At 38.6% G+C, this 14,819-nt stretch overlaps 1 pseudogene; it reads right to left on the reverse strand.

Annotated features, from left to right (window-relative positions):
* The window catches only part of LOC122814315, a 74,959-nt pseudogene extending 64,383 nt beyond the window's left edge, over nucleotides 1-10,576 (reverse strand).
* Between the last annotated feature and the right edge of the window lie 4,243 nt (nucleotides 10,577-14,819).

A 14,819-nucleotide genomic window follows, 5' to 3' on the forward strand; every position in this document is an offset into this window, starting at 1 on the left:
ATAGGTATATTGTTTTATGTGCTCTTAGGAAGGCTGCATTTGGATAACTGACATTTTGGATAATTGATGTTTGGATAATCGACTCTCTACTGTACCATTTATACCTAGTATAACTATTCTCATTCAGCTTGATATAAATATAACAAAAACTTGAATAATATAAGAAAAAACAACCTGGTGAGATCCACCTCCCCCCAAAAATACACACGCACACACACACACACACACACACACACACACACACACACATATATATATATATATATATATATATATACACACACACACACACACACACACACACATGTCTGTGTGTGTGTGTGTGTGTGTGTGTGTGTGTGTGTGTGTGTGTGTGTGTGTGTGTGCATGTGTGTGTGTGTAGTTATTAACACTGTGGAATTAAAGTCCAAATAAATGTTGATAGCTTACAGATCCTTAGTAACTTCTTCTAATCATAAACATTTAAGAGTCATCTCTTTATAGTTGTCCTGTAAAGGAGCATGGAGAATAAACCTCTGACACATAAAGTTTTTCAAATGTTGGCAATGACCTTCATTTTCTGTAAAATCTGTAGTGGTGAATCCTGGAAAAATCTTACTGGACATCCATTAAATATGAAATTTCTTTTTTTAACAATGTTGAAAATATATGCAAAAAAGTTAAGAAAAACTGATTAACTCTGCCCATATCTTGGAGGTCTAGCTCTATGGGCAATGTCAACATTCATGGTTAACAAGTCTTGAACTCCTGTTTCCCCACTTAAAGTCTGTAACAGTAATTTCATCACTTCTGTAAGAGGCCATGTTTTGTCTAAATGTTCCCTTACCCTAATGACATTAACATTTAATTCTGTAGTTTTAAATTCCAAGTCAAGAACTTTGTCTTTCGAGGTGGAGATAGCAGACTGAGTTTTGTTATTATCAGCTTTAATGAACTCATGTTTAACTGTCAATACCAAAATCTCACCCTCCATTTTTGGATAAGAGTCACTGAGCTGCAAAATTTTATGTTTTGCTGAATTAACAATTCTTTTATTTGACTCACATTTCCTGTCAGAGAAGCCAATGATTTAACTGATATAAGCCTTCTAGCTTAAAAGAGGAACTTTGGAGTGATTATCAGTTTTCTGTATTTTCTTGCTGTACTTAACTGTTTTCCGCCTAAACGCTGATTTTCCAGCACTTATTGTGATTTAAAAGCTTGTTTTTTTTCAGATATTGTATTTATTTGACTGTCTGCACTTTTAAAAAGTTCTTTGTTTAAATAAATTGTTTAACTGTTGTAGGCTACACATTAAAGTGTGATAGCCTTTTCTGATCGCTTGTAGTCGTTTAAAGCTGTTTTAAGTGTACTTTTTACTGTTTTTGCCTTATCTTTTCAAAAAAATAAATAAATTTCTTGTTTCCTGCCTTTCTAAGCTAGTATAGTCCACTTTTCAGGCTAGTGCTGAATTCAGGGCTGTGTTACAAGTTTCTGAGTTGCCCATACCTTACTTGGATAGAGGGAAGTTTATCTGTTCACCTGTGAGAGAGGGGAACTTTGAGCAACCATCTGTCCCTGGAGGAGTGGTTCCAACCCAGAAGTTAGAAGTTTAAAAAACGCATTGCATGGTTTTGTGCACCGGGCAGCACTGGTTAGCTAGGGTTAAATTATTCCCAGCAGGGCCGGCCTTAGCTGAAATGACACCCTATAGTACTCCACACCATACTCAAGGAACACCCCTAAGTGAGCCACGCCCACAGGTAGGTCACTCCCACATCTTGCATTTTTTTAAATGCATGGAAAATCAATGAATGCTTTGTCATACTGCAACAAAGATACCCTGTAATGTAATTAACCTACAAGTGAAGTCTTAATAAACCTGCTTATCTGTTCCTGCAAGTGAATTCTCCTTAATAAACCTGCTTGATCTGTTGCTCCTTCAATATTTTATCTACAGTCATGACACAGTAATAAAACTGCTTTTTACAAAGTTCATTGATGTTTATGCATAGAACTTGTGTCATTTACTATGGTGTGCATGACTTTGCCTAAAATGTTACACATTAATTACTGCATACCCTGATGTGTGCTTCATGCTCTTCACAGGTCAAGTCAACATACTTCAATGTCAGCAACACAATGTGATCTGACAAAAAATAAGGCAAAAATCCGGACATTGTGGAAATATCAACACCAGACACATGTCAGTTGCAAAATGGCTATAGCGTGACACATTCACTGAGCACTGCATGATTCATTGCCTTGTTACCTAGTTTGAACTGGTCAAATTAAGTAGCAAATTCCACAAAAGTCTGTCATACCTCTTCCGCTTCAATACAATTACACCAGTGAGAATGCAAGCTGGCAATATTCAATGAGTCTGCCTAGAATTTGCTTACAGAAACTAGTTTTTAATCTATCAAACCTGCATTAATTTACCTACACATGCAATGGATGCAAGCAACCCAAAAATGTGATTTTTGTGCATCCATTCTGAGCAGACTGCTTTCTTCTGCCTCACTACATCTTTTTGCAAATTCAGTCACAGCAGATATCAATCATCTGGTTGTTTTCGTTCACATTCCCCACATAACTAAGATGCATGTTGTTTGATATATTAATGACCATTCTGTACTTTTTACAGTACAGTATTTTCTATACCTCAAACTCATGAGGAACCTTTGAAGATGTATTCCTTGTTCAGAAAGTACTTTTTCCATATATAACAAATAAAAATGTTTACATATTGCCTTTCCAGAGTGTTTTAGGCACAGCATTCTTCAAGATCACTTTTCCTGACCCACCTCTCATTTAAAGACTGATCTTCACAGAATCCTAACATGGTCATGCTTTCCAAGTTATATTCTTAAGTTTCAAATCCTGTGCTTATTTTCGAAAATGTCATTTACTTGCTTTAATGCAACAACATCCTAACATATTCCCTCTTGTAAAGTGTATTCTCCACCCTAAAAATGAAAATTATCACATAAATAACACAAGACTTAGTTGTGTTCCTCTTCTGTGACATTTCTATACCATTTAACTTTCTCACTATACCAGTGTTGGGTTTGAATGAAATCTCACACTTTATTTTCTTCCTAGCTATTCATATCATGTAATGCATCTTATTTAAAGATTTCTGGCCAAGGAAAAAGCCCATAGAGCAAAGATTCACAGCTGCCTTCATTCCCTTCCAAAAAATCATAACCTACTAAGATTCCGAGGATTCATAACTTTTACTACAAATTGAGGGCAGCTTAAGCAGCTAGAATGCTGAAAGTGTTAAAAACCTAGATACCACTGATAGAACAAAACAATGGCCAAGACTAAGTCCTTGACCTTCCAAGTTTAGCAGTTGATTCCTAACTTTACAAAAAATATGTAATCATCATTTTATAGATGCAGAGAATATTGTTTCTTTGCAGGGTGTTTAAAATGTGAACATGAACGGCCACTGAAAAATTCCTGAATGAGAAATATAAATGCAAAGCTAACATTTACTGCAGGGTATTATGATTTCACATTCTGAGCACACCAAGCCAAAAATAAGTGGGGGAGCAAAGTCTTCAAGTTGTGGATGTTTTTAAAGAATGCAGTCAGTATTGCCAAAGATTAGTTTAGTAACAAACATTAATAGAAGTATAAGAATTCAATTCAAAATGCAGTTCAATAAGAGTTATGAAACTAATCTTTGGCAATACTCACTGCCTGCATTATTTTAGTCATATCTCAACAGTGGCACACAACAGCATTTTGAATAAAGTGCATGCATGCATGCAGCATGCTACATTATTTTCTGGCGAGCTGAATTATCTTTTCATAAAAGGAGGTTTTCCTGACCCTAAGATAACATTTAAAACATCTGAAGATAGTTGATACCTGAGCCTTTATTTTTATTAGTTATTTTGTTACCTGGCAAGATTCATGAGGTACAGATTCTGAGAAGCATCCACACTATACATCACCTTGTGAGTCTTGCCAGGTAAGAAAAGAACTAATAAAAATAAAAGCCTAGAATTACCACCTGCCTGCAGATGTTTCTCTTCAATGAGCTTCAATTAGCGTAAAATGAGTGGAGCAAATATCTAATTTGGTCCAAATTACGTAAGATGACTCACTTGATTTGTATCACTAGCAAGTACTCCCATATCAAGAAGTTTATTTAAACAAGATCGCAATGAGAAACATATACATGACACTGAGGACACATGAAAAACTATCACTATAAAAAAAAATCACTAACTCACTCCATCACAAACTTCTTGCACAGCAACAGCTCTAGCACATATTCACATCTCTTGGGGGGAAAATACTGTATTGATGAGCAGCGATGCATAATCCGTCAAAAGGAAAACTTCTTAAAACCCTCATAGTTCTAAAAGACAATCTAGCTACATTTAAATGAGAAAAGGGGAGAACCAGATACAGTACAAATTACAAACGGACCATATGAAGGTACTAGCCATCTTAGATACACTCAATTAGAAAGAAAACATCACAATTTCATATACAGCTATCTCGCTTTCTTTACCTAAACAGACTGCTTGGTATGAGAAAATACAAATGTATCATTTCTTTTCAGTGTCCCAGGGCAGTAACTCCTCTTCTACCCTAAGTCACTGACAATTTCTGTTTTTACTTCATATACAAACACAAGCAACCTAGAACTATATAGTCTCTGAGTTATGTAGACAAGTGATTTTAGATAAAGGATGGTGATGTTGATTTCAGCTCATAAATTTACATTTTACACTGTATGCAGTTTTGGAAAGAACAGCACCACAGTACAAATTACTGCTGTTAGTACTCAACCTCAAGTTTTGAGGTTCAGTCATTTACTCTGGTTGCTCTCTTTCTGGAGTTTGCATATTTACATTTGTTTCCACAGCAAAGTATCATTAATATGTATGTACCTGTGCCTAAATGTCAGAGAAAGCTCCTTCCACCCACAGAATGACAGCTTTAATTTACTATGACTAAAACAGAATGATACAGCATTGTCTAATTTATTGTATCTGCCTCACCAGATATTAAAATGACTATTCTGACTGACTGCCACTGATTATCAAAATTCATTGAATTCAGCCTTTGGCCAACCAGAATTGATTTGGCACTATTAGATCGCCTATTGCACTCTGACCTTCTTGAAATTGTGAATAGGACTGAGGACTGAAAATTTAAAAGGAAACACTGCAACAAGCCTTTCCAGTCATATGCCAAAAATGAGTCAAGATTAATGAACTGGACAGAAGCTTTAAAGGCAGTAGCCTGAACCACTCAATCTGTCTTCTTTATACTGTTTCATACTGTTTACATTAACAATCCCACAGAGAGCCATTGCGACTAGTTCTGTTTTCTATTATCCTAAGTTTTCTTAAATGCTTTAGTGAAGCACAACATGCAATAACATGGTACGTGCTTTTTACAGCTAAAACGTTTTGTTATGCCGTCATTTAATCAAGAAGTATGCCAAAACAGCCCTGTATGCCCAAAAGTGTCAGCAAGATTATACCTTTTATTGGAATGTAGTTTAGCTCCCTGACTTCACTTACCTTAAGCACACAAATAAAAATCCCAAATAAAACCACTCTTTGTTGAGAACCAAGTCGCCAATTCACGCACTTCAAACATCCAGGGGAAATAAAAAATCCAAAAGATATGCCCGCCTCTATTTCATTAATGAAAAAAGAGATGAGAGGCAGGCATGATTAAACTTTTATTCTATCAATTGGAGCAGCAGCCAGGGACGTCAGTGGTATAAAAGTATCATTGATTTGATGCTTTAATACTGACTGATCACATGGATGCAGGGGGAGGGAATGGAAGAACACAGCAGGGGACGGTGGTTTCTGCTATGTGCGAATTATGCTTTGGACTGAGGAAGTGGGGGAGGGCGCAAATGCTACAGTACAGGGTGGAGAAGTGGAGAAGAACAGAAATTTAAGTAAATTAAACTTGCGCCCTTTATGAGGCCAGCCTGTATGGCGCCTTAGGCAGTTGCCTAGTTCGCCTATGCCTAAGGCTGGCCATGATTCCCAGCTCCACTAAGTCTGCTCTTCAGTTTTTCACTTGAAACTAGTCTAACTCTCAACCTAAGCACTCACAAAGCATCCTACAGTCCAGCACTTGTTCAGACCTAATAGCAAGCACTAATATACCCCGACACTTGACTGCCCAGCAGGGCAAGGCTCTTTATCCACCCCTCACCAACCAAGCGACTAAGCAGCTCACCCTACTATTTAGGCATGACCAAAGGGCAACTTCAGGTGTACTCTCCAGTCCAGCTGGTGAATCTGGGTATCCTGAGGCAATGTTACAACTGCCTCATGTACACAGAAAGCTCTCTCCTCCTACCACAAAACACTAACATATGTGAGAGATGCAATTATACAGCCAAACTGGAGGCTAAGGTATCTCCACCCAAGACTGGAACAGACAGTCATGAGGAGAAGGTTAACACATGCACCACACCTCCAGCCTCACATAGACCTACTAAACCAGCACTGGCAAAAAATACAAATAAATACACAAAATCATACTTGGAGGCTCTAAATAAAAACCTGCAAAAGCATCAGAGAGCTTCAAAGCAGACACCCACAAAACCTGCACCTCCCGTCACAAACCAGACAACACATAAAACACAAAATCAATGTGCCACACAATCACAGCCCTTAAGGTGAAATAACATACCTAACACACTAGTAATAGGTGACTCAATAGTAAGGCGCACTGACACCCCACTCACTAGGCTGGACAAGGAGAAGGTTACTGTTAGCTGCCTGTCGGGAGCCAGAATCCGCCCATAACACAAGCACTCAGGTCACTCCAGAACAAGTACAAATATGACTCTGTCATTGTTCATGTTGGTGTGAATGACCTGAGCCATACCTCCCTGGACAACATGAAAAGAGACATGGAAGAGCTCTCTGATCATGTAGCCCAGGTGGGTATGACCCTGACCCTGAGTAGCATCCTGCCCTCACCAAGAATGAAACCTCAGTATAAAGAAAAAATGATCAATTTCAATAATTGGCTAAGCTTCTGGTGTCATTCAAAGGGGATCCAGTGTCTGTCAGCCTGGGATGACATGCTCGACAAGCCACGTTGCTTCGCAAGAAACAGCTTGCACCTGTCACCCCTTGGCTTTCGAATACAGGCCAAGGCTCTTGCTGCCCTCTTAGTGCCTTTTTTAGGCAAGGCTCAAAATTCAAACCCACCTCCATAAACAGCGCAAGTAAAAAATTGAGGGCTATGCTACTCAACGCCAGGAGTTTAAATCTCAAAATGCATGCGCTCGAAGCACTCCTAACTTTGGAGAACATCGACATCTGTGCAATAACTGAAACCTGATTCAAGGCTCCAGAGAACACTCCAGCACTACTGGGCTACAACTCATACCACACATTTCGGCCACAGAACATGGATCGAAACACAAAAGGAAGGGGTGTATCCATATTCATCAAGGATACTCACACCTCTAGGTTAGTGGAGCAGCATGATACCTCTGAGATCATCCATGTGCAACTAACATCAGGAAAATCTGCAAAGCAAATTGTGGCCTGCTACAGATCACCCTCCATGACCCAGGACCACTGCTCCGCCTTTCTGGAGATACTGGAAAACATGAAGGTCCTACCGAACACCCTGATCTTGGGAGATTTCAATTACCCTACCATTAACTGGGAAAACTACTTGAGTACAAACTCCCAGGCTCAGCGCTTCCTGGAATTTATCAACTCAAATGCCCTGGATCAGCTGGTAAACTTCCCTACCAGAGGCCACAACATATTGGACCTGGTCATCACCAACATGGGTGACAGGTGCTCCGTACCAGAGGTCAACCCGTCACTGGTTAGATCAGACCATAAACTAATTACCCTGGATGTCCACACCCCACCACCTCCCCCAACCAAGGAAACCACAGTGAAAAACTTTTCTAAAGCAAACTTTACCTTACTTAAGGCAGAGGTGGTAAGTTTCACAGCCCCCACGCTAAAGGATAACACTGCCCAAGATGCAAAATCCTTTACAATTGCACCCTATGAGCACCTACAAGGATGCATGGATCATGCCATCCCTAGCAAAACCAAGACTCACTCCCCTAAGAGAAGGAAACCAGTCTGGTGGACCCCTGCCATAAACAGGTTATACAACAAAAGGAGGAAACTAGTTCAGAAAAAAAGCAAATCCCAAGAAGGAAAGGCATCCCTGATCAGTATCAGTAAGAAACTAAGGTCCCTCATAAAATCATCCAAGGCTAACTTCAAAAGAAAAATAGCCAAGGATTCGAAAGATAACCACAAAGCCTTCTTTAGCTATGTTAAGAATCTAAGTGGTAACTTGCAGATATGCTCTGAGCTAGTGCAAAAGAGCACAAAATATACTGAACCTACTGACACTGCCAACATCCTGGCAGATAGATTCAGCGCAAACTTCACCCCCTCTCACCTCCAAAAGGGCCCACAACAATACCGGAAAAGTATAGTGTCCCAGAAATCACAGAAGCACAGCTGAAAACAGCCCTTTCAAAAGCCAAAAACACAGCATCAATGGGGCCAGATGGTGTCCCAGCCTGCATCTTGCACGAACTACAGAACGAACTAACCCCCCCACCTAAACACGCTGTTCAACCTCAGCCTCTCCACAGGCTACATGCCCATAGAATGGTGCACAGCAATGGTTATTCTGCTCCACAAAGGAGGGGCCACAACTGACCCTGGTAACTATCACCCCATAAGCCTGACTAGCCTGGTCTGCAAGGCTATGGAGCGCATCATCATGGAACTCATTAACAAAGACATTGGGAACCTCCAAACACTTGATCCCACCCAGTTCAGCTTTGTTAAAGGCAGATCATGCCTACTAAACCTGGTTGACTTCTTCAAGACAGTTACCAAGGCCATAGACGAGGGAAAGGTGGTTCACACAGCCTACCTTGATCTCGCCAAGGCGTTCGACACCATTCCTCACTTGGGTATTATAGAAAAACTCACCAGCCTGAACATAAACCCCTACGTCACAAGATGGGTTGCCAATTGGCTTACAGACAGAACTCACACGGTAAGAATAGTGGGCTACAGGTCTGACTCTAAACCAATCACCAGTTCTGGGACCCCTACTGTTCGGCATATATTTCTCAGAAGTACAGGAAAACACAGGAGGAATATGGCTAACCAAGTTCACCGATGACTGCAAACTGGGAGCCATAATTGACTCTCCGGCTGACATGGACATCCTCCAAAAAGGCCTTACTGAGACAGACACCTGGTGTCAAAGTCATGGCCTCAAGCTAAATGCCAAAAAATGCATAGTCATCCCATTTGGGAAAAACAAAACACCCACGAATTACCACATAGGCGGCAGCCCCCTTAATACAGAAGAGGTAATAAGAGATCTGGGGACCCAGGTAGATAGTAATCTCTCCTTAGACAATCATATTGCCAAAGTAGTTAGGAAATCCTTCTATGTGGCCCATCTAATTACTAAGGGGTTTGCATCTAGAAATAAAGAGGTTATAGTGCCCCTCAACTCGTCACTCATCAGACCCATCATAGAGTACAATGCCCCATTTGGGAAGTATCTCACAAGACACTTCCAACAGCTTGAAAGACCACAAAAGCACCTCACCAAGAGGATTACTGGCCTCAAACATATGTCCTATGCAGCCCGACTGAAAAATCTACGGCTGTACTCAGTGGCATATCACTTACTCAGAGGTGCTTTCTGACTGACTTACAAAGCCATGTCCAACTCAGAATTGATGGACATGCTCCACCTAAAGAAATCCAAGTCACTGCGAAACACACGCTCTAGTGAGCTAAACCTTGCCACAACAATAAGAACATGCTGGAGGGATAGATTCCTGTCACAGAGACTCCCCATGCTTTGGAACAAAATTCCTAACTACATTAGGCAGAGCCCCTCACTAACACTCTTCAAGGGAAGCCTTGACGAGTGGATGGGTAACAGAAAGTACACCCTTGGGATCACTTCATTGGCTCTGCTTGACAGAGGCTCAGTTAATTAATCAATGGGGCGGCGAAAGCCGCCACACTCTGGCTAGGCTTATAAATGCCATCGGGCAGATAGCCTAGTACCTATGTATGAACCTATGAACCTATGAACTTATTTGGCTAAATTATCCCACTTCCCTAAACTAGCCAGAGCCCAAATTAGAATCCCCAGGTCCAAATCCGTATTCAGCTGGGGAAGCACCATCATTAGTATTAACAGAAACTTCAGCTACAGGGGATTGTAGCTCATAAATTATCGTACCTGGTGGGTTCTTACAAAAGTTGCAAATCAAAGAAAGAGCACAACCTTCTGAGTGGGTACCTGGACCACAATCTGTATTATTAACATCTGAAGATGTTACTGAAATATGTGGATACTTTTGACATTGAATGGATAATTCCAAACCTGATGCTGAAGATAAACAGTGAAGAAGCTTTACCTGAAATAAACTGGTTCTAACCAGATCAATTCCTGACTGGAACAGTTTCTGAACATCAATCTCTAGCTCTGAATCTAAGTACTGAGATGTATCTCTTTCCCTCACTGTTTTGAAGTTTGTTCTTATATGGATAAAACACATATTGCAAGAGAGACAAAACTCCTTACAGAAAACAAAAAAAGTTTCAAAACTGTGATGAAAACAGTTTGACGTACATTATTATATACAATATACAGACACATGTAAATCTCTCTCTCTCTCTCTGTCTATATGTATCAATATCTAAATACATCTACATGTGTGTGACACTGTATATCTGTTATATCTAGGTCAACATTTAAACATAGCTTTCTTTCTCTCTCTCTCTCTCTCTCTGTCAGTATAGATAGGACATTTAAAAGGACACACACACACACACACACACACACACACACACACACACACACACATATATACACACACACACACACACACACACACACACACACACACACACACACACACACACACACACACACACACAAACACACACACTTTATATATATTGAGTGTAACCAAACAAAAGCAATACTAATTCAGTTACTAACAGACAACAGAACAGTTTCTATCCACAAACATTCTGTAATTTATTGAGGATTATGATTTCATACATATGATGTCACTTTTTTTTCCCCACAGCACAATGCAGCTGCTCATTGAGTAGTCAAAATTGTCAAAAAGTTCCCTGCCGATCTGATCCTCACAAAGCGTTCATGTCTTACTGTGCTACTCACCGCAGTACTACTGGATTAAACCCTGCAGTCCTGATACTGTAAGCAAAATCAGGACTATTATACCTACGCTGAAAGCCACACTAAAATCAAATAATACTCCTTTCAAATTTGTCAAGAAAAATGTCCAAAATGCAAAAAACCTTTACAAACGCTTTTATGCAGATGAGATTTATCCTATTCTCTACCTATCCTTTAAATAGGCCACTCTGTATGTTTAAAGCTGGAGAAGGGGTAAATGAGAAACAACTGGTGTTACAGTAAGAGAAGTGGATGAATCTCGATCCCTTATTATACAACCAGATCTTGCTGCTATTATCAAATGTGAACACAGACATATCCAGCCAGGCCATTCCTCATAAGTCTTAATCAGAAAGCCAAATATCATAGAGCCAGACCTAGGTTTCCAGACCAAGAATGATTAAGTCCTCAGCTAATCGAAGTATAGAAATTCCATCAAGTGCACTGCCACTTCCACCTATCTGAGACAAAGATGGAAATTCTGATTACAAAACAAGTCATGAGTCTACCCATAGTGACGAGAAAATTGCGTGATTGGGCCAAATGCAACCCTGAATGGTCCATCTAGAAACACTAGAAAAGACTTTAGAAGCTTTAATACTAACCCTCCTTCTTCCATAGGTCATATTCCTGGGAAGATGACCATTAAAGGCCATGAGTTGCATCTGCTTTGGTGATATAGAGAGTGCAGCCATGTTCTTGGCCAGATAACTAATTGCCTTTTTACTTTATTATTAAAATGATATATTAAAATGTATTTGTTAATGGAAAAGCTGCTTTTTAAAGTGTACTAGATAAAATGTGTACAAAATTTATTGTTTGTAATAATGCTGATTAAATGGCGATTATATATATTTAAGAATATGCACATCTAATATAGTAATATAATTTATCTAGAGAGTCTCTCACTCTCTGTCTCTCACTCCTGGAGGAAGGGATGTGATGATAACTTTTCAAAGTACAGCCTTTCTCTGTGTGTGCATTTAAGTGTGTGTGTGTGTGTGTGTGTGTGTGTGTGTGTGTGTGTGTGTGTGTGTGTGTGTGTGTGTGAACATATGTGTAAATATGTTCATACCTTTAAGAATGCCTTGTAATCATAATGTACAGAGGTATGGGCTCTCTGTGATAAGATTTATGATACATGACAGACTCTGTTAGAAACTGAAGATATACAGACCAGCATAAGAAGCATTAACAATATACTTCTAGCTTCAATCAAACAAAAAGACTTTGTGATGTATTTAAATTTATTTACTTATTTATTTAAATATGTTGACCGTGGAAGTTCAACTGGGCACAAAAGACCCTTTTAAGCACAGGGCTGGGGAGAAATATAGTTTAGAAAATCCATAAAACAACAACATGAGACATTATTTTTAATACACAAGGCTTGTCTTTGGCTACATACTGTAATTTTACAGATACTGACTCAGAAGTAAAATCACGTATTACCCAAAATTCTTACAAAGGAATTTTTACAATATTGATGGAGAATTAAAACTATAAATTATCTAGAACTGTTACTCAAAAATGGTCAGATGAAAGTGACTAACAAAGATATCACATTAAGCTACAGAGTGCTTTTAGGCATTTTGAAAAGCAAATGAAAGCACTGGAGGATGAAAGCGATGAGACAATGAACATCATATAAAACTGTAGGAAAAGGAAAGACTTATACAACAGCATTCAATAAAATAAATAGGTGTAAACTTATAATGCCATAGAATCATCTCCAGTACTAGGATGCTTCCAAATAAAACTAAAGACTGGATAAGAATTAATGCGCTACAAGGCAGAGTTTCTTGTTTACTCATCTACTCCCCACAAAAATAGATCATCTTCCAATTAAACTGTACTAGAAACAGCTTTGAAATATAAGAGTCTGCACAGCTTACTTACAGAATATAATTACTTTTTAAGAAACATAATGAATGATTGACATATTGATGATTTACTCTCTCCCTAAGTGAATGATGTTCCATCTGAAGAAAAAAGGTTTGGAAAGAATGTAAAGGGTGAGAAGAAAATGTACATGACATGAAAGGTGACATGACCGATAGCAGGCTCATTCCGAGTAGCAGCATCCCCTGAAAAAACACAGCAGATCATGTGTAGACATGAAGCAACCTAACAAAGTAGGATAACGGAAGAGACATACAACATTAACACAGGGTGCCATCAACATGAACTATACCCTGGGAGTGTTTCTCTACCCATTAACCTTGTGCATATTCCTTTAAATAATCACTAAGTAAAACAGTATGACATCTGTTCACTGGTTTTGTTGTTACATAATCATTTACTAGTAGGAATTTGACACTTTATTCAAGAGATTTAAAATAAGCTGCCAGTGGTCATTTCTAGCATATGGGCAGACCAATATTAATGACAAAATATCTATTGCACTTTCAAAACATACTGTATGCCAAAGGTAAAACTGCAATGCCAGTCTCATGGAATTCTGACAAAATAATTGTCAAATCCACGAAAACTTGTGAGAGAAAACAAGAGATGTCTTTAGTCAAAAAAAAAAAAAAAGTATTGAGGCAAAGTACAACTTCAATTAATAATTTCAAATTTAAAAAATTTTGCTCCTGGAAAACTTTGATACAGGTTACGTCTGCTAAAGAGTTTGTTAGAAAAATCTTCAGTGATTAATACCCAGCATAGAATGGGCAATTATCAAGTTTGATTTTTTTCACAGAAAACAAGAATGATTGAGACAGATTACAAGTCTGAAAGGGAAACTAAATAAAATGTCACTACATATTCAGGCTTTCAGACTCAGCAGTTTAGCCAGGGTGGGGCAAAATTGGCAGCCATCCAGGCACAAAGTGTTAGGAGGTCTTTAGTGCAGTGCATTTCTGAATTCTGGTAATGCTGATATTGTACTGATGGTCAGAAGTGAAGCACGTAGTGCTCCTAAATGGAGGCATAAACAACATGAAGTTTAAACTGTAGCAGCTGCTTGAAAAGGATTTTTTTCTTAGAAATGTAGAATTTTGGTGCTCCATATGTGGCAGAAACCATAGCAACTGCTTACTACAAATGTAGCAAGTTGCTACAGTTTAAAAGACAGGAAAAGTGTTTTTTTTTTTTTTTTTTTATTTAAGAACTGAAACACTTAAGAGCGTCATATGTAGTATAAACTGTAGCAACTACTTGCTACAAATATAGCAATCGATTGCTACAGTTTAAAAGAAAGTATTTTGTTTTAAGAACTGAGGCACTTTAAAATTTCATATGTGACATAAAATGTAGCAACTGTTTGTTACAAATGTAGTAGGCAGTTGCAATAGTTTAGAAGGAAAGGAGAACTTTTTTATTTTAGAACTGAAGAACTTTAGTGATCCGTATATGGCATAAACTCAAACACTCAAAACAATAAACAAAAATGATCAATCTTTTAAGATTGAATGGCAAATTAAGAAAAGAAAGAAACAGTATTTATATAGGAGGGCTGCACTCTCCACAGCCTCCTGTTAATTATGTGTACCAACTATAATACCACAATCATGTACACGCAGCAGTTGCCAGCCAACAAAACAGAGAAAAAAGAATATTAACTACAACATAAATAAGGTTTACTATCA

Source organism: Protopterus annectens, chromosome 10.part0 (assembly GCF_019279795.1).
Source record: "Protopterus annectens isolate FY-2018-M chromosome 10.part0, PAN1.0, whole genome shotgun sequence".
Lineage (NCBI taxonomy): Eukaryota > Metazoa > Chordata > Ceratodontiformes > Protopteridae > Protopterus > Protopterus annectens.